The sequence below is a fragment of the Pinus tabuliformis genome, chromosome 1_1 (genome assembly GCF_031772625.1).
Source record: "Pinus tabuliformis cultivar Carrire ecotype Pingquan chromosome 1_1, CPIR1, whole genome shotgun sequence".
Classification (NCBI taxonomy): domain Eukaryota; kingdom Viridiplantae; phylum Streptophyta; class Pinopsida; order Pinales; family Pinaceae; genus Pinus; species Pinus tabuliformis.
Genome location: NC_142297.1, coordinates 645,159,435 through 645,184,979, shown reverse-complemented (window position 1 = coordinate 645,184,979; position 25,545 = coordinate 645,159,435). Strand labels below are relative to the sequence as shown.

Genomic DNA, 25,545 nt, shown 5'->3' with positions numbered 1-25,545 from the left:
ACTCAATACTTCAAAGCACATGTACTGTGTAAAGTACGGAAAGAAAGTAGCTTAAGAACAGTCCAAAAAGCACCCAAACAAGCTGCAAGTTAGTGATATTTTGATCTTAAAAGATAGTAGTTTATGATGAAGATCATTCATGTATGTTAACAGCTCTTTGAGAAATAAGATTAAAAACTAACTATAAAGACAAAGGCAGCACTTGAATTGTCAACTTCAAATACCATTAGCTGTAAAGCAAACACAACACATATAAAAATAAATCCCGGGCTAAAAGAAACCTACAAAGAAATAACACTGATCAGCTGAAAATAAAGGAAAACAAGTAAATAAAACTATACATGCTTAAGGAAACAAATGAGAAAATAATGAAATGCTGCACATGAAATACTTTACAAAGGCTGAGATGAGCAGGGGCCCTCTGTTCATTCAGCCACAAGAGAACTCAAAGATCTGGAAACTTCAAAACAGTGCTATATTGATTTCTCCATTTGCAAAAAGTTTACAAAACAGAGTGCTGGAATAGCACTAGAAAACAGAGTTCACAAACGCTTCTAAATTCAACACGAGTGCAGCAAAATACAACTAATCAAAAAGTTCCTTGAGCGTACGCAGACGCATCAATTTATAGGAGCTTCTAAGTTATCCTACGCGTACAACTAGTTAACAGAAAAACAATAAAACAGTATGCGTATTAATGGTCCTTGGACACATCACGGTTGCGTGGACGAGTTCAGTGGTTCTTGTCGACATGGATAATAAATCCCCTGTTGGATTGCGTCCTCTGCCACCCGTAGATCATAGACAGATCACCATTTAAGGTGCCGTGACCAAACAGCTCTCAAACACCGTTTAAACCACCTTGAGTTGACCGTGGCTAAACCAGCTTTGACCATGGGTGAAAGTGACGTGGATGGCTGGAACAAAGGGACAGGAACCTCGAGCACACTGATACCTGAGTGCCCATGTGGCCCATCTAGCAAATCGACACGTGGATCATAGTATTTAACAAAAAGGCTGCAGGATCTTCAGATAGCTGCGGGATCATCAGATAGCTGCGGGATTCCTGCAAGTAAGTCAAAAACTAAACAAATAGTCATCCATTAGCAAAACTTGCTTGATCATGCTTATTGACACTGAATGTAATGATCTGAGAGGTTTTATGGTGAAAATGAGGCAAAAGTGAAGGAAAGATAAGGAAAAGTGGAGGAAAATGGTAGACAAATAGATGTAAAATAGAGGTTCTACAAGTACATCTTTTTGATAGCTCAAATCTAAACATTGCAGGGGCCTCTGAAGTTGCGTTATAGGCTGTGATGAGCTAAAGAGCATAGAAGGCCTGGGGAAGCTTACAAAGCTCAGAGAACTACGTGTTCGTAAATGTCATGAGATATAAGAGCTTTTTGGTGTGGAGCACATAATGTCATTGAAGAAGCTTTATATTGCAGGGTGTCCCAAATTAAAGTGGGTTAAAGGAGTGTTGGAGCAGTTGTAGCTACGACTTAAGCAAGGATTTAATGTTGAAAACAAAGATGGACAAGATTGCTTATTTAACAATGGTTCATTGGTAGGGGATTTCCTTGAAACTCTTTTTACATGGAATCCCAACTCCAACAGGCAATGGCCACTTGCCAGGTCCAATACTGATTCTATTTCATGCAGATTGTTATTGATTGTATTGTAATATTATTTTTATATAATTGGTTATAATTTATCATAATATCTTTTTTTTTAACAAATTCGGCTGCTGGTTGTATTCAAAAAAAGATAGGGAGGCTAAGCTCCAGTATTACATGAGTAGAGCTCGCAGGATGAGCTTGGAACTGGATTACATTAAAGAATTCTGCTAAATTGCTTTCATTTTCAACTTGAAAAGTATTGACACAGGAATAGATTCAGACAAACTGAAAAAGAAGTAAACAAACTTTACAAAACATCTAATCTATACTTATGTGACTGATCAGTCGAGCAGTGGACTCTTCAGGTTTGTCGTCGGTGCCGACTTGTTTCAACCTTGGCGACATTTTTGGAGCTATGTTTTTTTTTTTTTTTTTTTTTTTTTCTGCTATTCTGTTTTTCCTGCTGTTCCATTTTTCGTGCTGTTCCTTTTTTGCTGTATTTTCTGTTGTTCCGTTTTTTTTTTTTTGTTCCTTTAGCAGTGATTATCCTAGTAGTAGAATAATTTTCTCATCCAAGAGGCGATGATGCGTTCTGATTTGCTCAAATTCTTCCTGCAAGTCTCGACAGTGAAGACAATCTTCATTGTGGGCCACCTGGAGGTCCTCGGCTCTGTCCTAAAGAAACACGGAAATACTGCTCCAGCAAGCTGTAACCGACGAGATAGTGAAAACAAAACAAGGGATTTGAAGAGCAGGGAAGAGGGAGGAAAGAGGGCTCAGAGAATCGAGAGCAGAGTGATAAGAAATTTCAAAAAAAATAAATTCTGATGTCGAAGCAAATAGATGGTCACGGAGTCTGCACAGGCAACATAGATTCAAAAAATCTGAGTAGACTGTAGGGAGAAAAGGGAGGATTTCCGGCAGCGTGGAACAGATAGCCTAGGGATTGTTTTTTATTTGGTCAGGGTACGCCTTGAGCAAGATGTGAGTCTTTAGATATGAAAAAATTTTACAAGTCATGGGAATCATGGAAGAAATTGGAATTTTTCCTCGTTGTTACAGAGGATATTTCCTTTTGGTCCTATACAAGCTTGGCTGGTGCATTTATCAGCTTCCTGATTGATGGTCTGAAGGATATGGTAAAATTGGAAATCCTAAGTTTGATTGATCATGAATTGGCATCTATTGATGGTTTGATGTAAGAAGATGTTGGAGGCTTTTCGTTTGCTAGTCATTAAACTGATAATGATAGTAGAATTGCCGAAGATCATAGCTTTCTTGATTTCATGAATTTGTAGTTGAAGAAATCCTTGATAGAGCGCCAGAGCCTCTGCTCTGTTGTTTGAAAGGATCCATAATCCCCACTCAAAGGTGACTAAGGGCTCACCATTGGGTTTGTAGATAACTCCCCCTACTCCCGTTGCTCCTGGATTTGATTTGGAGGCACCGTCAAAGAACAAGGAGTGGGTGTTGCTAGTGTGGAGCCACTTGTTGAAGTCATCCTGCTTTAGTCATATTTTCTAGTTGTGACTGTGATTGTTGTTGATTTTCACTGCTGGCAGGATATTGATCTTATCTATCAGACTCCTTATGAAATCTTTTTCTTCAACCCAAAGACTTGTCCTGTCCATTTTTTTTGTGCTCTTAGAAGCGATGGTTTCTATCGCAAGGTTTTTAGCCTTGCTGCAAGGATGCATGATTGTGTTCTCTTTATCTTTAAATATCTTGCTGTTCCTAGCAATACAGATCCTCCATAAGAGGGCAAATGGGAGGGCATCCCACACTCTCTTGGCAATTTTATTTTTCATGGATTGCCAGGGGTAGTTTTTTTTCTAGTTGTTAAGGACTTCCCCAATGGATTGCTGAGAGTTCCAGGTGAAGGGAACGATTGGGGTAATATTGTTCCAACAAGAAAAAGCAAAAGGACACGAAATGAAGAGGTGCTGGATGGAATCCTCCGCTTCTTGGCAATTAGGGCATTTGGAGGGTCCAACAATGCCTTTTTTTAAGATTTTCTGCAGTGAGAGTTTTTTCTTTTAAGAGGGTCCACATAAAAAATTTCACCTTAGGGATGGCTTTTGATTTCCACACTATTTTCCAATGTGTCCATGTTGGTGCCGGGTAGTCCCTGTTGCATAGATAATTGTATCCTGCTTGTATTGAGTAGCTGGTGCCAGTGGGGTCCCATCGAAATCCATCCTTGCCATTTTTTATTGTAGGAGAAATATTGTGAAGGTGTATCTGAAAGTTGTCAAGATTCTCTTTGAGTCATTGAGGGATGGGAGGAAGGCTCCATCTCTTCCAAGCTTGGGTATTTGTATTCCATTGCGAAATTTGATCTAAACTATAAATTCGTTTACTTTGAAGAAAGAGAATTATTGGAGCCATACCTGGAAGACTGCTAATTGGATGATTCCCCATAATTTTATCAGTGCCAATGTTGATTTTGTTGCCGCCTTTGGGAACCTTGGAGACATTTTGAGCCATAAAGGAGATGGCTTTTTTACAGAGTTTCCAGATCCTTGTACTGTTCCTGTTAGGTATTTCAGTTGTAAGTAGATGCTGCCTTGGGTGGCTGAGATATTTGGCCTCCAAATTTTTTTTCCACCAAGCTGATTGGTCTTCAATAAGCCTCTAGAGATACTGCCAAAGGCTGAATTGGTGAGAGATAGGGATCTAATTCCAAGACCTCCTTTTTCTTGGTTTTGAATTACTTGTTTCCATCCAACCAAGTTATATTTTCTCTTTTCATTTTTCCCTCCCTGCCAAAGGAAAAACCTGAGAATACTGTCCATTTTGCGGAGAAAAGAGGCTGGAACCTGGGCAAGGGAGAATTGATAAGGAGGAAGAGAGGAAAGGCCCGATTTGAGCAGTACCAATTGTCCAGCTGGGTTGAGCAAAGAGACTCCCCACTTTTGAACTTTTCTTTTCATTTTATCTAAAGTTGTTTCCCAAACATCAACTCTTGCGTTTCCTATCATAATATCTTATTATTAATATTTATAAAGATAATTAATTGTATTGAAAGATATTTTATTTATGGAGTCTAGGAAACGTTGATATGATATGTAATTATTGCATAAAGATAGTTTCACTTCGGATAGTTTCTTTGCTTATCAAAAAAACAATATATAATATCATTAAAGTCTTGATAACAGATTATAGGTAAGTTGAGTATAACATTCTATAATCATTTGATATCTTCTGCAAACCTCTGTCAGTATGAATTGACCTGATTATATCTTTAGTTGTATTAAGAAAGGTCTTAAGAGATGAGGAACTAATGAAGAGTAAACCGGCCAGTTTATACCGACAGTAATAATTAATTTATTCTTTTAAATAATTTAATTCATCTATGTATGAGTGTTCAATTTTGTACGAAAGAATAATTTTCTTGTTTAAGAAGAGATTGTAGGCCATTGTATTATCGCTCAAATCTTATTTGAATGTGTAAAAAGTAACCAAAACATAAAATAGTTAGAAACACTTATTTCTGAATGATGGTTTATATTTTCCATAATATAAATTCAATCTGAACATCATAGTTTAATCTTTTTAAGAAGCCAGTTGAATTCATGGTCAAAATGGCCAACAACAGAGATTGAAGGGTACACTCTGAGTCCATAATGCATTGAAAAAGTAGTTGTTGGCCTTGGACTATGGCAGGGTTGAAATTTCCAAACAAACTTGCTCGTCAAAAGTTTTCACACCTTATGTCATCAAAAGTACTCACTCTTTGAATATGAAGATAAAAAGAACAAATCTAATTTCTTAATTAATAAAAAATTTTATTTAACAATAAATTAAAATTTTTATTTTTTTAAATAAAAAATAAATTCAAAATTTGAATGAAATAATTATATTAATTTTATAATAGATTATTAAAATTTTAATTTTTATATAATTGCATGTAATAATTTGGAATATCTTTTCACATAGTATCACAACTTAAGTTTTCTCTCCCTTATCTATTGAGTAATTTTGGAATTTCTTATCATATAGTACCATAACATAAGTTTTCTCTGCCTTACACATTGAGTAACATTTTAAAAAGTGGTGGGTGGATTTGTTACTTATGTTAGGGAAAACATGTTTGTTATCAATAAATGTACTATTGAGTAAGTTTTCTCTACCTTAAAAAGTGGTGGGCGGATTTGTTACTTATGTTAGGGAAAACATGTGTGTTATCAACAAATATACTATTGAGTAAGTTTTCTCTACCTTATCCATTGAGTAAGTTTCTAATAAGTGGTGGGTGGATTTGTTCTCTATTTGACTAAAACATGTTTGTATCATTAAATCTCGAATTCTTATTCCTAAACCTTTTAAATTATGTGTTAAAGTAAATGTTTCAAATTCATCTAAAAAATGTGTATGCTTCTTTAGAATATTCACTAATTTAATTTTAATCATTATTTTATTTCTATTTATAAAACCGTCTCATTATTCAATTATACCAATACCATGGTCATGTTTAACAACAATGCCTCCTCCAATTTATTCCCCCTATATTTTATTCATAATTCGTTATGTTAAAGATAAATTCACTAGTGACTTGTACAAATGCCTTCTTTCCCATGGATTATGAGTCTTTCTCGAGAAGCCAAAATTGGAGGGACATAACATTTCTTCTTAAATATAAAACATTATTCATGTAACCTCTATACAATTTGAGAGGGCATTATTCAAGCAACCTCTATCCACATTGCCATTTTTCTATGAATTATGCACAATCTAGTTAGTGCCTTGATGAACACATCCTCGTGGAAGAGTTGGGGGCCACAATTCTTCCTAAATTTTATAGCCTTCTATTGTCCATCATACTAATAAAGTTGTAGAATATGTTGGAGCTCTATATAAGGATCCAAGAAAAGAAACTAGTGGAGGGAAATGACAGTATAACTTTGATGCTCTTCATAATTAGAAAAACATTATTTCTAATATAGCACATATAAGAAGGGTCACATTCAAATCCTTGAATGGGTGACGGTATTCTACTTTCTCCCTAAGTCCATGTTAGTTTTCAACTGGTTGGATTGAGATAATATGCATGATACTTATGTAGATGTTTCTCATTGCAAAAGTGGTGACTTAGTAAAGCACAAAGATTTGCTAAAAAAATTCAAGAATTTAATTCATTCAGTCTAACTTTATATTCAACAAATATTATGGTTGTTTGTGACAACATGTAGCTTTCTCTTGAAGTGCTTTATTGGATGAGATTCATAATCTATTGATTCAAGGTATCAATATTCCATATTAATGATTTCCTTTACTATGAAGGTTTAGAAATTAATTAGTCATAGTTGTACATATTACTCGTCGATTTTTCTAATGGTATTTATTACTAAAAATTCCTTTTGCCCATCTTGATGCATAAGGTTATCCACCTATATTGCTTTACTAGAGCTTCTATGTAGTGTTTGAAATGCCCAAGTTGAGTCTAAGGCCTTGTTTGCATATGGTTTCATAAACGTCCCAAATAGGGTGTCATTGTTACATGTCCAAGAGTCCATTCTTTTGATTTTCTAACATTCATAAAATTGTTGATTGTATTCCATCTTGGTTTGATTTTATTATTACAATTCTATAAATTGTACCCTATCTAGGGATTTTTCTAAAAATAAAATTACTTCATAATTTATGTGCTCGCTCTCAACTTTGTTTTCTTAGAAATTATCATTCAAGTTAAGTTTACTTGCATTGTGTACTAATTACCCCGATAGGCATTTTCTCTGTAGCCTTTGGGTGAGAAAAAACTGTTCATCCAACATACAGGATACATCCATTTTCGTCTTCCAGCTCGCAAATTAAAATTTGACATGTGGGAGCGTGAAATGTTGTTGAGGACGACAATTTGAATAATGATGTTGAACCCTCATACCTTGCTGCCGCCTCCATACAAATTTTTGCCACTGGTTTTCAGGAGTTTTTTATTTGCTTTAGGCTTTCCTCTCTACAACACACAATGCCATGTCCACATCCAACTCCATGTCCATTGAAAAGGCCCCTAATCAAATACCTATATAGGAATTCTAGGATGGATTATCCAACTTGTCCGATCATCTTCTACATTGCAGAGCTCTGACGTAGGTGCCAAATGTTAGGTTCATATTTTTTTCATCATAAGCCTCAAATTCCCAATTTCCCAGTACTCTTTTTCAGAATTGCGATTGCTAGGTTTAGCAATCTCAGTGTTTGGGGATCTGGGTCCTCAACAAACTATTGATTTATTATGTGAAAAGGAAGTGGGTCTAATCAATATTGGATTTTTTTAAAAAAAATAGCTGTAGTGGCAAGTGTATTGTTGAATGAAGTGAAGGAAGGTTAGATGGATCAATCCATGGAAGGACCTATGTGAAACAAGAGCTTTGACATAGTTTCAGTGATGAAGATATTGAATTTGATAATTGTTTGTAGCTCGTCATGGTAATGGGATATGGACATCAAGAAGATAAGACTGATTACGTTTTCAAGATGGTGATTATTGGGGACTTTGTTGTGGGAAAATCACAACTGTTGTCCAGATTCTCCAAGTATGAATTTGGCTGGGAGTCTCGAGCTACACTAGGCGTAGAGTTTCAGACAAACCTAATATTCATTGAGAACTAGATGGTCAAGGCTCAGATCTGGGATACTGTAGGCCAAGAATTGTGTTAATACAAATTTTTATGTATTTTTAATTTTTTTATTTTTTTTCGTTTCTTTTAATGCAATCTATTTTACTAGTTACAATAGATATTAGTTAGAGCCTGTATCAATAGACATAAGAGTTGCATGAAGATCCTCTTTGTATTCAAGTTCTAGACATGAATATATATGGCCTTGAACAAGACCCCAAGCAGTAAGGAGTTTTCATGCTTTGAAGCATATTAATTTGAATTTTGACATGGAGTGTTTGTTGATCTTTGAACACTCTGAATTCTCCTTATTAGAAGTGTGAATTGAAAGTTGATTCCTCAAGAGTGAGAGTTGTGCATATCTTTTATTGAGGAAATGCAATAACATAAAATTATGTGGTGTATCATATCTCTTTGCAACAAACCTTTGATCAGTTAAGTTTGATAGTAGTATATAAGTAATTGTATTATGGTTGAAACTTTTCCCACCCAAAAAGTTTTTTGCAGATAAACATGGACACAAAGCAAGCCATGCTCCACTATTTCTCATTTTCAAATCTCTTTGCAACAAACCTTGATCATTTATGTTTAAAAGTTGTATATACATAACTGTATTCTGGTTGAGTCATACTCAGCAAGAATTTGCAAATAAGTATGGCCAGAAAACAAGACATTTTACTTTATTTCTTATTTTTCAATATGAAACATTGAGCATTGAAAATTGTAGAGATGTTTGCTTTATAATAAGGTTTAGGTTTCATTATTTTTTTTTAAATTTCAAGATAGAATTCACCTAAAATGAAATCAACATAAATCTAATTCTTTTCTTTTTAACCAGAATGAGTATAGTTTATATTAAAATGTCATTCTCGTTCGCAACAAAATCAGGTCTTTATATCGTTTTTTCACTCCTTCAACACATTGATACAAATTCCTTGGTCCATCTAGACTATTATAGTAGCTATGTCTATCCTGGTTACAAAAATTTCCCATTCTTGGATATCTACAACTATATATTCGACAGAATTGAAGTAAGAGATATATACATTTACAATTCAACATTTTTATAACACAAAAACAAAAACCATACAGAGGTGGTCAGATATCCATAGGGGCTGGGTTGTTTAGATCCAGTCCTTGGGAGGCCTCTTCTGAATCCTTGGGATTTCCATGGTCTATCTCATCCTCCACATTTTCCTCCAAACCATCCTCTATTGCATCCACCTTGAGCTTCAAATTATCCAGTTGGTGACGCAGAGCATCCACTTCATCCTCGAGTTGCCTGATATGTTCCTTTTTCTCAATTTCCCTTTCTTGCATGTTCATATTTGTTGGAAATAATACTGAGAGGGGGGGTGAATCAGTATTATCAAATTATTTTTAACAAATCTTCCTTATTTATACTTTGAATTATTTTTGCATATCAGTACCTTAAAATAATGAGCATGAACAAGAAAAACACCAAACAACACCAGATGTAAGGTGGAAACCCAATGTGGGTGAAAACCACCTGCTGCAATATGTCTCTATCTTCTTTCAAATTAGAAACTCCTTTTACAATGATTTTGTACTGGTGCAGTCCTTTACCAGTACACAGGCTGCAACCTGCGGAGAGCTACAACTCTCTCTTGTTTTCCAGTCCTTCCTGGAAGGGAGCTACAACCCCCTACTTCTTTTCATAAAGTATCAAATGATCATAAAGTACATGTAAGTTACACAGTCCACTGCAGTAATCAGATCAGTCAATAACAGAACTAACCCAGAACACCTTATCAACAGAAAAATTCAATCAACAGAAGATCTTAAGACAGATACACAGTTTTCCTTCTGTGGCCTGCATCGCTACGCACTTCACCTTCTGCTTCCCTGCGTACACCCGCAGAGATCCTTCTGCCGCACTGCATACTGTTACTGCAGGTACGCACCCAGAGACACTATCGCGCCGCGTAGTGTTACTGCAGGTATGCACCCAGAGATACTATCACACCGCGTACTTTTACTGTGCGTACGCACCTGAACCTTTGTCGATCTGCGTACCCACGCAGTTCTCCTTCTTCTACTCTGCGTACCCACGCAGCTCTCCTGTTTCTGCACTGCGTACCCACGCAGATATCATGTTTCTGCTCTGCGTACCCACGCAGCTCTCCTGTTAAACACCTGCGTACTTCTGATTAGGGCCGAATTGGCAGTCCACCAGAGCGGCACAGTTGCTCAGATCTGATCATGCGTTCGAGAGATCACCCTTCACAGATTCGCTTTCAACTTCTCTTACATATAGATCAAGCTTTTAAGATCATAACCCAATATTTCAGATCTTTAAGATATTCAATTGCAAAAGATACTTAGCCAAGAGATCTCCTTTGCTTTATATAGGCAAGCTCCTCCTAAAATCATGGAACAATACCACGAGCCAAAACCATAATAACACAAATACCGTCAGCTAAATACCAAGGGTTAAACATAAGAAACCCCACGTGTGCTTTTCTCTACCTTGAAATGAGTGCACTGGGGGTACGCACCTCCTGAACGGCTGACCTATGTATCTGGCTGCGGTTCCTTCACGGTGTACCTACGGGTACGCACCTTCTGAACTGATCTCCTGCGTACTTCTTAATTTTCAACATATTGAGAGCCTTGCCACGGGTGTTGCCATCAAGTACAACATCTGTAACATATAGCCATACCAGAAACATAATGCCAACAATCTGCCCCTTTGGACTTGATGGCAACCTCAAAATCTTCAGCTTCATTCTCCCCCTTTGACATCAAGGGCAAAGGGTTATGCTCCTCCTAAGAACATGCTCCCCCTGAATATGAACCATATCTGCAATGAAGAACCATAATCCACCATGAAAGAGATAGAGACATATTGCAGCTACTTCCATGATCTCCTTCTGTACATCCTCCATAATGCCAACAATGCATTATATGCTCCCCCTGAACCTGTGCTATCAATCTTCAACCAATCAGCCACCCAGCACATGTACGCATATATCCCAGATGAACCATGCGTACAACCATCAATCAGAAGAGTTTCAACAATAAGATGATGCATCAACAACCCCCATCTTTTGCTTGAGGTATTAAAAAGTGTCCCCGGGCAATGGTTTGGTGAGTATATCAGCAACTTGTTCCTTAGAAGGAACATACTCCAACTTGACCTTCTGTTCAAGCACTTGTTCCCGAAGAAAATGATACTTGATTGGTATGTGCTTGGTTTTTGAATGCATGACAGGATTCTTTGAGATGTTTATTGCACTTGTGTTATCACATAAGATGGGGATAGGTGGTGTACAAGTGATTTGAAAATCCTGCAAAGTCTGCATCATCCAAAGGAGTTGAGTGAAACAAGATGCAGCAGCAACATATTCTGCTTCAGCTGTAGACAAGGCAATCGAACTCTGTTTCTTGCTGAACCAAGATACCAGTCTGGAACCCATAAAGAACGCACCACCACTTGTGCTTTTCCTGTCATCCACGCTTTCGGCCCAATCTGCATCTGTATAAGCATGAAGTGTGAGATCTGTATCTCTGGGATACCATAAGCCATAATTTTGAGTCCCTTGAAGATATTTGACAATTCTCTTCACTGCCTGAAGATGAGTCTCCTTCGGATTTTCCTAAAATCTTCCAACTATTCCAACTGCATGCATGATGTCTGGTCGGGTACCTGTCAAATAAAGTAAACTTCCAATCATAGATATGTAGGTTGGTTGATGTACTGCTACAGATTCATCATTTGCACTGAGGCTACATCCTGTGACCATGGGTGTACATACTGGTTTTGCATCTTCCATGCCATATTTCTTCAAAATATGTTTGAGATACTTGGTTTGAGATAAAAAGATTCCTCCTTCTTTTTGTTGGATTTGCAAACCAAGGAAATATGTCAGTTCTCCCAGCAAGGACATTTCAAATTCTTTCTGCATGACCAAGGCAAAGCTTTGACTCATAGCTTCTTCATTGCTGCCAAAAATAATGTCATCTACATACACAACAAGTATTAGCAATTTGTCATTTTCAACTTTTATATAAAGATTGCTATCTGCTGATCCTTTTGAAAAACCTTGTTGATGAAGATATTTGTCCAAACGGTAGTACCAAGCCCTTGGAGCTTGTTTGAGACCATAGAGAGCCTTTTTCAGTCTGCATACAAGATTTGGATCATTTCCAAGAATGAACCCATCTGGCTGCTCAATGTATACTTTTTCTTCCAAGTCTCCATTCAGAAAGGCTGATTTCACGTCCATTTGAAATACTTTGAAGTTTTGAAAACTTGAGAGAGAAAGGAACATTCGGATGGCCTCAAGTCTTGCAACAGGAGCAAAGGTTTCTTCAAAGTCTATTCCTTCTTGCTGCGCATACCCTTTACAAACAATTCTGGCCTTGTTTCTAATTACTTCTCCATTTTCATTCAATTTATTTTTGAAGACCCATTTTGTTCCGATAACATTCTTATCCTTTGGTCTAGGAACCAGCTCCCAAGTGTTGTTCTTTTCGATCTGCTCAAGTTCTTCATCCATTGCTTTCACCCAACATTCATCTTTGCATGCCTCTTTCACATTTTGTGGTTCAGTAGAGGAGAGTAATGCCAAATAGCTTGAAGCTTCTGCAACTGTTCTTCTTGTTTGTACACCTGCTTCTTTTTGCCCCATAATATGAGATTCTGGATGATTCTTCTGAACATATCTAGATGGAGTCTTTTCTTCTATTCTTGTCTGCTCCTCTGGTTCTTCTTGAGGTTCTTCTTCTTCATCATTCTGTCGTTGAGGGTAGCCTTCGTCTTCTTCGATGTCTTCATGATGTACTTGCCTAGGAATGTATCCCTTCTCCTCAACCACTACATCAATGCTGTCAACAATTCTGCCAAGTCTTTTATTGTAGCATTTGTATGCTTTGCTATGTGGAGAGTAACCAAGAAGAATTCCTTCATCTGCTCTAGGTTCAAGTTTGCCAAGCTGCTCATCAGTATTCTTGATATAACATTTGCTCCCAAAGATTTTGAAGTGCTTTACCGAAGGAGTCTTACCATTCCATAGCTCATGAGGAGTTTGAGTGCTATTCACCCGAACATTTGTCTTGTTGAGAATAACAATCGCAGCATGTGCAGCTTCACCCCAGAAAGTTGCGGGAGTTCCTGACTCATCAAGCATAGCACGAGCCATTTGTTGGACTGTTCTGTTCATTCTTTCCACAACTCCATTTTGCTAAGGAGTTCTAGCTGTAGAGAATTCTCTTCTTATCCCATGTTCTTCACAGAAATCGAAAAATTCATTTGAGGTAAACTCCCCACCTCTGTCGGATCTGAGGCACTTAATTCTGTGACCTGATTCATTTTCAACCAAGGCTTTGAAAGATTTGAATTTTTCGAATGCTTCATCTTTGTGCTTCATAAGTCCTAACCAGACAAACCTGGAGAAATCGTCAATGAATAATATCAAGTATTCTTCTCCTCGAGGTGTTCTTTTCCTGAATCGACCGCATGTATCTGTATGTACTAGCTCAAGAGGCATGCTAGCTGATCCTTCCTTCTCTGGAAAGTTAGTTCTGGTTTGTTTTCCAAACTGACATGATTTGCATATGGTGTTGTCAGGAATTTTGATATCTGGAAGATCGCAAACTGCCTGATATTTGCATGCTTTCCTTATTTGTGAAAAGTTTAGATCCCCCAATCTCCGATGCCATAACCAGTGCTCATCATCCTTGCTCAGATAGAATTGTTGTTGTCCTTCTTCAAATATGTACAGATTATTTGGAGTTCTTTTACCTTTGATCACTGTTTTACCTGTATCAAGATCACGAACAAGACATCCATTTGATCTAAATATCACCTCGGTTCTTTGATCACACATCTGGCTGACACTTAGAAGATTATGCTTCAATCCATCTACATACAAAACATTTCCAGCCTTGACCTTTTCTTTTAACTGAGCAATGCCTTTTCCTTTTATAGTTGCAGGAGTATCATTTCCAAAAGAAACTTTCTTTCCTTTTTCTAGAGCAGAATATGACTCCAGTTTTTCTTTATCACCTGTCATATGCTTCGAACATCCACTGTCAATGTACCATAGATTTTCCTGTCCCTTTTCATAAAATGCTATCCCACATCTTTCTGTTTGTGGTTCCTTTATTCTCCATGTTTTGGTGCTTGAGGCTTGTTCCTTTTTCTGCTGAAACCTGCTCCTGCATTCAGAATCTTCATGACCAAAGTTATTGCAAGTAGAACATTCAACTTCATTTTCAAGAACCGAAAAGTTGTTATAGGTCCTTTTTGTAATCCCGGTCATGCTTCTTTGTTTTTGAGCTTCTCTTGTCATGATCGTTTTATATGCAACACATTGAGCTGCTTTGTGGCCAAAGTTATGGCAAGAAAAGCACTGTCCATTGAAAAAACTTCTGCGGTTATCAAATCTACCAGCCAAATGATTTCTATTGTCATCCATCCTTGAACCAAATTGAGAAGATTTTACCTGTGGCTGGTTGTAGCTTTTGTTCACCCTTAAGATGGATTGCCCCTGATAGTCTCTGTTTGCAATTCATCCCTGCTTTACCTGATGGTCTTCATTGTGCTTTTGCTCATTTCTTCTTGCTGCATCAAGATAACTTTTTGAGGTGGATGCTTTAGAAGTTTCTCCATTATAGCCCAGACCTGTCTTGTTTAGAGGAGACCGCTGCACATTGATAATCTCATCCAAAGTTTCAGATCCTTTGGCAAACTTAAGATTAATAGCTTTTGTTTTCTCAATCTCTTTTCTAAGACCAACAATTTCACCTTCTAATTTTTCAAGATGTTTTTCCTTTTCATCAATTTGAAATTGTAGAGTATCAATGATCATATTCTTTTCTTCTATACATCTCTTAAGTCTATTAATTTCTTCATAAAGGTTATCCACATCTATAACATCCATATAATCATCATCTTCAAATGCCATTAACAATTTATATTCATTACCTCATTCATCTTCATCACTGTTTGATAGACCATCACTATCTTCATGAGTGTAGTAGCTTTTCTTATTTGCACCCTGTTTCTTGTTCCATCTAGCAGGTTCCTTTCCTTTATCCTTATAAGGACATTTTGCAGCATAATGACCTACTCTTCCACAAGCAAAGCATTTAAAAGGTAACTTACCTCTGAACCTTCCAGAACCCCTTTGAAGATTTCTGACAAAATTTGATTCTTCTTCTTCTTCTTCTGGTACGTGACTTGCTTCATAATAATCTCCTTTGCCTGGCGCCTTGAAAGCAGCTTCTCTTCTGTTTGATGGACCTCCCTTTCTCATTTCATAAGCAGTTAGAATTCCATGTAGCTGAGACATAGTAAGAATTCGTAGGTTTTCCTTTTCTTCTATTGCAGATACTTTAGATTCAAACTTGGGGGACAATGATCTTAGAACCTTTTCAACCACAATAGCCTCTTTTATTTCTTCACCCAAATTTTTCATGCAATTAACAATCTCATCTACCCGAAGAAAATAGTTAGCCACACTTTCATCATTATACATCCTGAGATTCTCATACTGAATCCTGAGAGTTTGAAGTTTAGCACGCTTTACCTGTTCATCTCCTTCGTAGCTCAAGACAATCTTGTCCCATATTTATTTTGCGGATTTATATTGCATAACCTTTACGAATTCTGTTTGAGATAAGCATCCCAACAAAGTATTGACTGCTTTAGCATTTGTTTCATATTTCTTCTTTTCGGTCGCATCTGTAGGAGTAGCTGAAGGAAAAGCGTAGCCTGTATCTATGATATCCCAAACTTCTGTACCAAGAGATTGAAGATAGGCAGTAACTCTTACCTTCCAATAATTTAAGTTTGTCCCATCAAAAATTCGTGGCCTGATTGATGCTTCCCTCTCGTAGTTGCTCATGATGAATGATCTTCCTTCAAGCGATCAAGCTTCTCCGAAGGACTTGCTCTGATACCAATTGTTGGAAATAATACTGAGAGGGGGGGTGAATCAGTATTATCAAATTCTTTTTAACAAATCTTCCTTATTTATACTTTGAATTTTTTTTGCATATCAGTACCTTAAAATAATGAGCATGAACAAGAAAAACACCAAAGAACACCAGATGTAAGGTGGAAACCCAATGTGGGTGAAAACCACCTACTGTAATATGTCTCTATCTTCTTTCAAATTAGAAACTCCTTTTACAATGATTTTGTACTGGTGTAGTCCTTTACCAGTACACAGGCTGCAACCTGCAGAGAGCTACAACTCTCTCTCGTTTTCTAGTCTTTCCTGGAAGGGAGCTACAACCCCCTACTTCTTTTCCTAAAGTATCAAATGATCATCAAGTACATGTAAGTTACACAGTCCACTGCAGTAATCAGATCAGTCAATAACAGAACTAACCCAGAACACCTTATCAACAGAAAAATTCAATCAACAGAAGATCTTAAGACAGATACGTAGTTTTTCATTCTGTGGCCTGCGTCGCTACGCACTTCACCTTCTGCTTCCCTGCGTACACCTGCAGAGATCCTTCTGCCGCACTGCGTACTGTTACTACAGGTACGCACCCAGAGACACTATCGCGCCGCGTACTGTTACTGCAGGTACGCGCCCAGAGACACTATCGCGCCGCGTACTGTTACTGCAGGTACGCACCCAGAGATACTATCGCGCCGCGTACTTTTACTGTGCGTACGCACCTGAACCTTTGTCGATTTACATACCCACGCAGTTCTCCTTCTTCTGCTCTGCGTACCCACGCAGCTCTCCTGTTTCTACACTGCGTACCCACGCAGATATCCTGTTTCTGCTCTGCGTACCCACGCAGCTCTCCTGTTAAACACCTGCGTACTTCTGATTAGGGCCGAATTGGCAGTCCACCAGAGCGGCACAGTTGCTCAGATCTGATCGTGTGCTCGAGAGATCACCCTTCACAGATTCGCTTTCAACTTCTCTTACATATAGATCAAGCTTTTAAGATCATAACCCAATATTTCAAATCTTTAAGATATTCAATTGCAAAAGATACTTAGCCAAGAGATCTCCTTTGCTTTATATAGGCAAGCTCCTCCTAAAATCATGGAACAATACCATGAGCCAAAACCATAATAACACAAATACCGTCGGCTAAATACCAAGGGTTAAACATAAGAAACCCCACGTGTGCTTTTCTCTGCCTTGAAATGAGTGCACTGGGGGTACGCACCTCCTGAACGGCTGACCTGCGTATCTGGCCGCGGTCCCTTCACGGTGTACCTGCGGGTACGCACCTTCTGAACTAATCTCCTGCGTACTTCTTAATTTTCAACATATTGAGAGCCTTGCCACGGGTGTTGCCATCAAGTACAACATCTGTAACATATAGCCATACCAGAAACATAATGCCAACAATATTCTCATGCATTTGCTGATGCATGCTATGTTGAAGTTCTAACAATGCTTCCCGCAGGTCCCAATGATCTTGGATACAGGTGAGACAGGAGGGTCTGTATCTGCCACCTTGCACCAAGGAACCAACTCTCTACCCACCCAACCTCGGCCTGTGGCTTCCCCACATGCCCGACCATGAACTGTCTTCAGACCTCTGCATGTTGGCTTCCAAATTCGCACTTTTTATTGTGCTATAGAAATTGGCATTGTTTTCCTCGATCTCCCACAGTCAGGCACCCTATCGCGCCCACAATAGACTTCCCTAATCCTCAGCAAGAATGCACCGTCCCATCTCCCTCCTACTCCAATTCTCCTCCCTCTTCTGGAGAGAATTACTAAATCACCTAGTGTCCCAAATATAGTCTGATTGCAAACACTCCGGACAACCAAAGCCCAATACCCGCGACCTGCCAATTATGCTCAGGATTTCTTGATTTTCCTTCCAAACCTCAGACATACAGACCTTCCTACCTTCCTTACTGCTCTTCACATCATAACTCCCAACCTTCATGACATTGAAACTGATACACAATAGCCTCGTCTCTAGCCACCAGGCTTTTGTAGAGGCCATCGTCCCACTCTCAGACCTTATGACATACAAAATCCACATACCTGTATTCACTTTATACCTACTGCCTGACTGACCTAGAGGTGATGTAGATATGAGCGAGGAGATTGCTGAAATCGAGATTCCATGAGTATTCCATCATAAATACACCCTCCTCCATTAAATTCCCACCATGCTCTTGTGTTGGGTGTGGAGCCTGATTATCTTCTGTATTCAAAGGTATCGCCGCATTGGACCCCAGTTCGTAATGGGGCAGCAACATCGCCCGTAAAATATTCGCTAGAGGGGGGTCCAGGGGGGGTACATTAGGTGGAGATTTGACGGTAGAAGCTATGTTTAATTTAGGGATTTTTTCCCTAGAAGGCAAGCCCTCGCTATATATGAGGGAATTGTATTGTGTCTATGTAAATCTGTATTGTGAGTGAGGAAGAGAGAGGAGATTGAGAACGAAGAGGGAATTATAGCAGATCTGTTGTAGGTTGTATATCTGCAGTTTGCTAGATAATATAAAAGGAAGGAATGACTGTTTCTCCATCGACGTAGCCCAAATTGGGTGAACCACGTATATCTGTGTCTCTCTTGTTTTATGCATTTTTTATGTTTATATTTCTGCAATATTTTATGTGTTCCATTGCTCTGTAATACATAATTTTCTAACAACTGGTATCAGAGTCGAAGGTCTATTTGGCTGATAAACTCGCAGGAGAGAAGGATTCCTGGTTTGAGTGGGAGTAATGGCGGAAGATGGTAGGTTTAGGGACGAAAAATTTGATGGCCAAAACTACTAGCTGTGGAAGATGCAGATGGAAGATTATCTATATCAGAGAGATCTGTACCAACCATTGAGCGGAAAGGCAAAGAAGCCAACGAGTATGACAGACACAATGGGATTTTCTCGACAGAAAGACACTTGGAACAATATGGCTATTCCTAGATGCATTGGTAGCGTTTAATATTTCAAAGGAAACGACAACAGAGGGTTTAATGTCGAAATTGGCCAAACTATATGAAAAACCCTCGGCCTCAAATAAATTATTTCTTATGAAGCATTTATTTAATATGAAAATGTCAGAAGGTGGATTTATTGCTGATCATTTAAATGAATTTAATACAGTTACTAGCCAGTTAAGTTCTGTAGGGGTAACTTTTGATGATGAAGTTAGAGCTCTGTTATTTCTGTGCTCATTTCCAGAAAGTTGGAATGGTTTAGTTATGGCCATTAGTAACTCTGTCTCTGGATCTAGTACTTTAAAGTTTAATGATGTTGTCGGTGCAATTCTTAGCGAGGAAATGCAACAGAAAAGCTTCGGTGAGACATCAGGTAATGCTTTGACTGCAGAGACTAGGGGAAGAAAAATGGAAAGAGGAAATAGCCTTGGATATCGAAATAAGTCAAGAAAAGGTAGATCCAAGTCCAGATCGGGGATAGTGTGCTGGAAATGTGGGAAGAAAGGACACCTGAAGAAAGACTGCAAGTCTTGTAAGGGAAAAGAATGAGACGCGCAACAAGAAAACAATCATGAAGCGAATGTGAAAGGTGATGTGTTGCAAGATGCTTTGATTCTTTCATTAAAAAATATTACTAATGCCTGGGTGGTAGATTCAAGGGCCTCATTCCATGCCACACCTGATAGGAAACATTTTCATGATTATGTTCAAGGAGATTTTGGACAGGTTCGATTGGGTGATGATAAACCCTGTAAAATCAGTGGAATGGATACAATTTTGATAAAACAACAAAATGGAAATCAATGGCTATTGAAAAAGGTAAGGCATGTTCCAGATTTAAAGAAAAATCTTATTTCAACAGGGCAGTTGGGAGGTGAAGGTTGTGTGACTACTTTTACAGATAAAACCTGGAAGGTCACTAAAGGATCCCTGGTAATAGCAAAAGGAGAAAAGGTTGGTACATTGTATTTATGCAATGGTATTTCTAATTCTGTTAATGCTTTAACCTCTACAGGAGAAGATACGACATTGTGGAATCATAGGCTTGGGCACATGAGTGAGAAGGGGATCCAGATCCTTCACTTAAGAAATTTGTTTCCAGGTTTGAAGCATGTTGATTTCGAATTCTGTGAAAATTGTGTTTAGGGAAAACAGAAGAGAGTTAGATTTCTCAAAGTTAGGAAAGAAAAGAAGAGCAAAAAATTAGAGCTTGTGCATACAGATGTATGGGGACTTGCTCAGGTATCATCTCTTGGTGGCTCTCATTATTATGTTACTTTTATTGATGATGCAACCAGAAAAACCTGGATTTATTGTATTCGAAATAAATCTGATGTGTTTGATACTTTCAAGAAATGGAAATCTTTGGTTGAAAATGGGACATGGAAAAGGTTGAAGTGTCTAAGATTAGACAATGGAGGTGAATATTGCAACAAAGAGTTTGATAGGTAGTGTTCATAAAATGGAATTCGTAGAGAGAAGACAGTTCCATGAACATAACAAGAAAATGGTGTGTCAGAAAGGATGAACAAGACAATCATGGAGTGTGCAAGGTGCATGAGATTGCATGAAATATTTCCTTTACAATTTTGGGCAGATGATGTAGATATTGTTGTTTATCTAATAAAAAGAGGGCCTTCAAGTTCCTTGGATGGTGGTATTCCAGAGGAGGCAAGGATAGGTAAAAAGGTAAACTACTCTTTTTTAAAGACTTTTGGTTGTGAAGCCTTTGTCCACATTAATAAAGAAAATAGAACAAAGCTTGAGGAAAAATCAAAGAAATGTACCTTTATTGGATATGGTGTTAATGATTTTGGTTATCACTTTTATGATTATGGAAAACACAAAATCATTAGGAGCAGAGATGTCATATTCAATGAAAAGGTTTTGTATAAGGATCAGCTGCAGGAAAAGAAACAGGGAAAAGAAAACAGAGAATACATAGTGCTTGAAGAGATCATATAAAAAGTGTTGGTGCCTGAAAATCATAATGATCAACATCCAGAAAAACAACCACAAAAACAACAAGCACCTCAAACACTTGGAAGTGGTGTTAGAATATCTACCAAGATAAGTAGACCCCTGAACGATACTCTCCTTCATTATATTATGTATTGTTGACTGATTCTGGTGAACCAAAATGTTATGAAGAAGCAGTGCAGGTAGAAACCAAGAAGAAGTGGGAGCAAGCCATGAAAGAAGAGATGGATTCCTTAGCACATAACCAGACTTGGCACTTAGTTAGGTTGCCTGCAAGTAAAACAACATTGCAGGATAAATGGGTGTACAAGTTGAAGGAAGAACATGGAGGTAGAAAAAGGTATAAAGCTAGACTTGTGGTGAAAGGGTTTGCACAGAAAGAGGGTATAAACTTTGATGAGATATTTTCTCTTGTTATTAAAATGACTTCAATCATAACTATTTTAAGTCTAGTAGTAATTGAAGATTTGCATCTTGACTAGTTAGATGTAAAGACAACATTTCTCCATGGGGATTTGGAGGAAGAGATATATATGCAGCAACCACAAGGATATGAGGTAAAATGGGAGGAGAAACTAGTGTGTAGGTTGAAGAAGAGCTTGTATGGATTAAAACAGGCTCCAAGGCGGTGGTATCTAAAATTTGACAGGTTTATGTCTGAAAAAGGTTATACTAGATGTCACTCTGATCATTGTGTTTATCTCAAAAGACAAAATGATGGTAGCTATATTATATTGTTATTGTATGCAGATGACATGCTTGTTGCAGGTTCTAACATGCAGGAAATAAATGTGCTCAAAAGAAAATTGGAAAACTCGTTTGCAATGAAGGATTTGGGTGCTACAAAACAAATCCTTGCTATGAGAATAACTAGAGACAGGAAGAATCGCAAATTAATATTGTCTCAAATTGAGTACATAGAAAAGGTGTTGAAAATGTTTAATATGCTTAATGAAAAACCAGTTAATATAATTTTGGCTAGCCATTTCAAATTAATTAAGGAGGAGTGTCCCAAGACTCAGGAAAAAATGCCTCATATGTCTAAAGTTCCATATGCATCAACAGTTGGAAGCTTAATGTATGCAATGGTCTGCACAAGGCCTAATATTGCACATGTAGTGGTAGTTGTAAGAAGGTACATGAACAATCCAGGAAAAGATCATTGGATGGCGGTGAAGTTGATTCTCAGGTATTTGAGAGGTACCACAAATAAAACATTATGCTTTGGTGATTCAAACATTGCTCTACAGGGATATGTTGACACAAATATGGCAGGTGATATAGATAACAGGAGGAGCACAACAGGGTATGTGTTTACTGTAGGTGGAACGAGTGTTATTTGGGTCTCAAAACTGCAAAGTGTTGTTGCACTCTCAACGACAGAAGCAGAGTATGTTGCTGCTACATAGGCTAGTAAAGAAATGATTTGGTTACAAAGGTTTCTGGATGAATTGGGTAAGAAGCAAGAGTTGGGCAGGTTATACAGTGATAGCCAGAGTGCCATACATCTAGCAAAGAACTCTACATTTCGTTCCAAGACTAATCATATACAGCTCAAGTACCATTTCATATGGTCAGCGTTGGAAGATGGACAGTTGAAGCTGGAAAAGATACACACTAGCTAGAATCCTGCAGATATGTTAACAAAAGTTGTAACCAGGAAGAAACTGAGAATATGCTCAGTTTCAATTGGTCTTCAAGTATAATGAAGAAGATGAGAAACAACCCGATCCAAAGTGGAGCCATTGTCCAACAAATGAAGCAGTGGTGGAGTTGCTATAATTAGTCTCTAAGTGGGAGATTGTTGTGTGTGGAGCCTGATTATCTTCTGTATTCAAAGGTATCACTGCATTGTACCCCAGTTCGTTGCCACCCGTAAAATATTCGTTGCAGGGGGGTCCGGAGGGGGACTACGACCTTTGGGAGCCCCCTTTGGTGGGGGGATTGGGAGAAGTGCCCTCGAAGCTAAAAATAGATGTAAAATTGCCTTGTAAAATGTTGTAATTTTGTAGTCAATTTGGGCCGTTCATTAGGCGAAGATCTGACGGTAGAAGTTATATTTAATTTAGGGTTTTTTTTCCTAGAAGGCAACCCCTCACTATGTAGGAGGGAATTGTATTGCATCTATGTAGATATGTATTCTGAGTGAGGAAGAGAGAGGAGATTGAGAGTGAAGAGGGAATTACAACGGATTTGCTGTAGGTTGTATCTCTTCAGTTTGTTGGATAATATAAAAGGAAGGACTGGCTATTTCTCCATGGATGTAGCCTAAACTGGGTGAACCACGTATATCTGTGTCTCTCTTGTTTTATGCGTTTTATGTATTTATATTTCTGCAATATTTTGTGTGTTACATTGCTCTGTAATACATAATTTTCTAACATCTTGTGCTCTACCAGTCATTCCCACAATTCTCCCATGAACGAGCCTAACCTCACTGAACATTTGAATTAAATTTTTCTCCATAAAACTCAATTCCCTGCATGCACCGACCATTTCTCCAAGGACTAGGGTTGAGACGTTGAGGCCGCATGCTGTGACTTATTCGTGAAACAGTTGTGGTACCAAATTTCCATGGGATGCCACGTTTCGAGTGAGTCTAGGTGTTCGAATTGCCACGAGTCCACATGGCTGGCAGGAGCTTGCAAATGGTGATGCGACAAGGGGAGAAGGAGATTAGGGCAAAGGTTATAGCACAGGTGAGGGTTAGAGTGGGGAGGGGCCACAGGGAAGGGGGAAGGGGAGGGAATGAGGGAGGGGAGGGGGGATGGGAGATAGGGCAAGGGAGGCTATGGGGTGGGTGGGGGGGGGGAAGCGGGAAAGGATAGGGAGGGGGAGGGGGGGTGGTAGCAGATGGCAGGAGATATCTAGGGGGAGAAGGGTGGAACTTCATTTTATTATCGAATGATAGATTCAACGTTTCCACCTCCATTTATATCCATTGGGGCTTTATTTCTGGCCTACACATGACACTCGTCAATTTATTAAGGTATTTTTGTCGTGCTCATGACATCGTTGATGACACATTGTTATTCCTCCATATGGATTGCCTTATTGGCTTGTCTGTCATCATCATGATTATTTCCCCTCAAGACATGGTAGAAGGTCAACAAGTCAAAAGCGGGGATCAAGTTTTGGGCTCTCATTATGATTTGATTCAGTGTAGATATCTTAGCCTTTGAAGTATTAATCATATGCCTTATAACTATAATGGAGTCTCCTAACACTTGAATCTTTTTTATCCCATTTCTATGAGCCAGGATTAGTCCTAGAATCATTCAAGAAGCCTTAGCTTAGTTATTGGCCTTTCGGCCTAGCCCCCAATCATAACTATATTAAATGATTCCTTCAGGATTAATGAGAATCCCTCCCACTCCTACCACCCCAACATAAATCTAAATTTTACTGAGATATAGTTATCTATTAAGTTTGATATTCCCATATTGATTGGTTTTGTTAGGAACCAAGGACAAGAAGGTACCAGGCAATGACAAGTGCTTATTACAAAGGAGATCTAGGGTCACTAATAGTGTACTATATCTCGAAATGGTAGTCATTTGAGCATGTACCTCGGTGTCTTGAAGAGATGAGAATGCATGTAGACAACAACTTTGTGATCATGCTTGTTGGCAACAAATATGATTTAGGGAACTTGAGGGAAGTTCCAACAGAGGATGCTAAATAGTATGCAGAGAAGGAGGATTTGTTTTTTTCTTGAGACTTCTACTCTTGATGCCACCAATGTTGAGAATTCATTTCTCATTTTCTTCCGTGAGGTCTACAAAGTGGTGAGTTAATAGGGCTTTACTGTAAGCCAGGATGATGGGCCTGGGATTAGGTCCATTACATCAGGAAGAAGACTGGCTTTAACTCCATATGATGATAATAAGGCTAATAGGGCAGGATGTTGTTATTCATAGTGCTATTCATTTTCATAATTGGGTCTATGGCCATTCAGATTCCAGAGGAGAGGCTGACATTGGATGTATCTGAGACATAAAAGATCATGACAAATCTGTGATACATATGAGGAATACAAGATCAAGGTTTATGAGAGATTTGTGCTAGACTTAATTGATCCATGGCCTATAATGTTCACCTTCTTGTAAAGGCAAGCCTCTTTTTTAATTAATTGTTCTTTCACGGAAAAACTGATGAATGCGTCATATCGAGTCTACTTTTTCTATTAAATTCAAGTTGACAATTTAATATAGAAGTTTAAAGCAAAAAGAATAGAAGCAATAATTCTTATAAATGAGCAGGAGTTAGGAGTTGATTTATGCAACTGCAATTGCTCTTTATTGTTTTTAGTAGTATGTAAAGTTGATTTATTTCATATTTACATCTAGATTTAAAAAATTCAGGAGTAAGTTAAGTCTTGTTTATCCTGGTCATCAACTTGATTCAGTTTTTTCCAT

General features: G+C 38.2%; 1 pseudogene; it reads left to right on the top strand.

Moving 5' to 3' along the window:
- Positions 1–8,075: 8,075 nt before the first annotated feature.
- On the top strand, positions 8,076–24,924 carry LOC149215003 (ras-related protein RGP1-like; annotated as a pseudogene).
- Positions 24,925–25,545: the final 621 nt, after the last annotated feature.